Genomic DNA, 3,860 nt, shown 5'->3' with positions numbered 1-3,860 from the left:
CCAAAGGAAGTAGAACTAAAAAAGTGGAGGAAAATAACATAAGAGTTATGAAGAAGAGAATTTTTGGGTTGAAAACACAAAGACAAAAAATAATAAGTGCTATAGTGTTGCAAGCATCCAAGCATACTACACAAAGACACATGGACGAACAATAACACATATACAACATAACATGCAATGACATATGGAAGAAGAAAGGTACAATAAGTTATCACCCACACAAGGTGGAATCACATGTCCACCAAAGGTGGATCATCCTCCATTATGCAATGAAGTATGTGCAATGATGAGGATGATAATGTGATAAGTACACTAAAGGTGGAATGAGATAACAACTATGACCACCTAGAGTGGAATTCTCCCACCCCATGTGTTTAATCAAGGTCCAAACTCCTTAATATCTCAATCACAAATTACTATACAATGCATCATCCTAAGTAAGCTTAAGTAAGTGTAATTAGTGAATATTTAATTACACCAACAATATCAAATACAATAATTGCTAAAGTATTCAATTTGAAATAAAAATTAATTGACTTATTTACCTCATTGATATATCCAGAAGAAAAACCTTGTACATTCATTGCTCGAACTCGTTCAACCATGACTGTATAGCCTCAACTGTAGGCTAATTTCCTATCCTCTTCAAAAGTTAGTTTTTAAAACTCCATGGCCTACATTTTTTCATGGTATCATGAATTTTTTGTTGTAATCAATTTTGTCAAGACCAATTTTTTTACAATTTATAAATATTTTTCATTTACTTGTACTTATAATTCGTGTAGTGAGTTTTGAATATCCTCTCGAGCTGAGCTTGTGTTGCCCATGCTTCTCTTTTCTTGCTTCAATTGCCTTTGATGTGTCATGAAACCTATGTAAAGTTTGGAATGTGTTAGATCACATAAGTATAAAGAGTAATTATTACATAATTTCATTCTTAATATTATGACATACCTTTGCTCAAGTGGTACCATTTTTCCATCATCTCTTGTTTTTTTCATTTAAAGATCCTTTTAAAGATTCTCACACTCAATAATAGGAATATGGGGGGCACTCATAACAAGGGTTGATTTTCATTTGGGTCATGTAGTTGTACCTAATATACTTCAAAGCTTGGCCTGCTTTCTCAAGGAGCCTAAGTCTTTGAAAGATGGTGGGTCCAAAAAGTGTTGCCATGGCATCAATGATTTATCCTTTAACTCTTTAGTTTGCAAATTCCACCTTTTAAGAAAAGAAAAAAAATTGCTAGATTCATAAATGAATCGAAGCTACCTTTTAATTTACTTGAAGAAATTGATCAAAGGAAACATGATCTAGCAATGAAATAAAAATATGATACCCTGTGTGTATGGTCAACCCAAATATATGCAAATATTCATCATTAAGTTTTTCATAAATAGATTATTCTATACAAAATAATAATGGGATTAGTAGTTATTGCAAGGGATTGCATGGGATATAATGAGCCTTGTTGGCTCTCAAATAATTTGTGCTGAAGAATTGATTTCTTTTTTTCTATTCTTGAGGTTTTGCAATTTTGATACAACAATATAGCAACAAACTAGAAGATTTTGCAATAATAATTTCAACTCAAATATTTAGATATTACATAGGGAATATATAGTTGAAAAATTCTAGATTTCAATATCAACTTAGATACTGAGTATTTTCACAAAATACCAACAACCCAGTTGATAAAATATCCCCTATTACCTAAATCAACAATACCTAAAAAAATTAGAAGTTACAATACATGAACTTATAGGTAAGACATGCCTTGAAGCCGTCTGATATGAAGACTAGTAGCAACAAAGAATTATTTAACAAACAAATAGAACTACAGATTTGGAAAATGTTGCTCCCAAAGTGCAGATAGAAAATAACACCAATCAATAGATATAAATTGGCCCTCAACCAGCTCCAAGTTAACCAGCCCACAATTTGATATAACAATTCTAGTGAATCTCTTCACAAATTTGAGAACAACCTCCAGCAACAAGAAAAATTAAACTTCTCCTTAGCATCAGTTAATATAGTAGGAGAAATGACAAATTGTATACCTCAACAAAATTTTCTAAGAAATCTTAGAATAATTCTCATAATTGAATCTACAATATTTTAGTTGTAGATCCTAAACCCTTATACTTCAACAAGGGCATATAACAATCAAAACTTCAAAAACGTCACAAAGATGACAAAGCAAAATAAGATTATCAAATAATTGGATTTTTTTCTCATCAAATGTCCTCATATTTATAATCTCCAAATGGCACCAATTTCCCAAAATAACTCCACTTAAGAAGCTTTCTCTACACAATATTAAAATATAATAAAGTGCCATTAATATAATTTATTAATTTCTTTTGGCTCCAAAAATGACCTTTTCCACCATAACTTAATATTCTGACATGTAAGGCCATTGTTTCTTGTTCCCACAATTTAAAACTTTTCATCTCGATTTACATGAGCTATGATACTGAGGTGACTGACCAACAAAACTAACACAAATAGAAACCTCAGCTTATTTAGATGAATAATAATAATTTACCCATCTTGTGAAAACAACTGAAGAAGCATCAGAATTGAAATCTAACAACACCAAAGTGATCATGATGATGAAAGATGATGAATGAACCTAACGAGGTGACTTATTATAAATACATGCTCCCTTCAAGATCCTTGGAGCCCAAACTAGAAGCCCAAATTAAAAATTGAGAGCATCACCCAACTCAACTGAGCTCATCAAAACCATACTATTGTATATAGGAAAATCCTAATCTATCAGGAGCATGCGTAAACAAGTAAACATTAATTATACATGTGCATATGAAAGATTGGAAACAAAATGAAATACAACTAAAACAAGCTTGAGTTTAACAACTTATGCAATCAAAAACTAAAATCTTCATGCAACCTCAAAGAAGCTCAACAAGGGCACCCATAAGAGGCCTTGTTGGTGTGTTTAAGTGTGAGGGATGTGGATGTACTCTCCCAAACACAACTATTGAATCCCAATGTAATGAAAATGTAATATGGCATATGCGAATCTAGACTAAATGAGTGTAGAATACTTTCAAGAAATGGCTATGAGTGAACCAATCTCAAAGGATTTTAGGATGTGAAATGAAAATGCAAAGAACCAAACTAGTAACAATAACCTATAATGAACGATACAATCATAAATGCAAGAAATCTAACATCTACCAAAGGGTTAGTAACAATGCAAAAAAATCACTATGAAATCTCTAACTTTATACTAGCATGATAACAATGCAAATGAAGGAGATGCAAAATGCTTGAGACAAGGAGAGAGGCCTTGAGGAGGTGATATCTATGTGACATCCACATAGGTACCACAAAGGATACACATGGGCTAAGGGGACAAGCCATGCAAAGATCAAATAAGCCTTTTTAATGAAAGTGATGGCTCAAGGTTTGCTCACACATGTGTGAGAAACCTTAGAGAAAGGAAAGGGCAACAAGTGTGTAAGAGGTGTGAATAAAATAATAAAATGGAAGCTTTATTGAATCTTGAGTTGCTCACACATATGTGAGCAAACGCTTAGGAGCTAAAAGGTGTTTAGGATGAATTAATGGATAGGCTTAGAAGGATGAGAGTGATGGGTGTAGACTAGGTTTTAGGTGGGATTATGATTAAGTTAAATAATATTTAACTTAATCATAGGATTACAGAATTTGATAAATTGGAGGGAATTAAATAAATTAGAATTTATTTAAAAGGAGATTTATGGAGTACTATGTATTAAATAAATTAACACATTAGAGGGGATGCATTTAAATTAAACTTAAATACTTTAGGAAGGTGAACATATTTAATTAAATACGTAGAAGAATATGAA

This window comes from Cupressus sempervirens, chromosome 3 (assembly GCF_028749045.1).
Source record: "Cupressus sempervirens isolate cs-2001-9-10 chromosome 3, ASM2874904v1, whole genome shotgun sequence".
Taxonomy (NCBI): Eukaryota; Viridiplantae; Streptophyta; class Pinopsida; order Cupressales; family Cupressaceae; genus Cupressus; species Cupressus sempervirens.
This window is presented reverse-complemented; position numbering follows the sequence as displayed.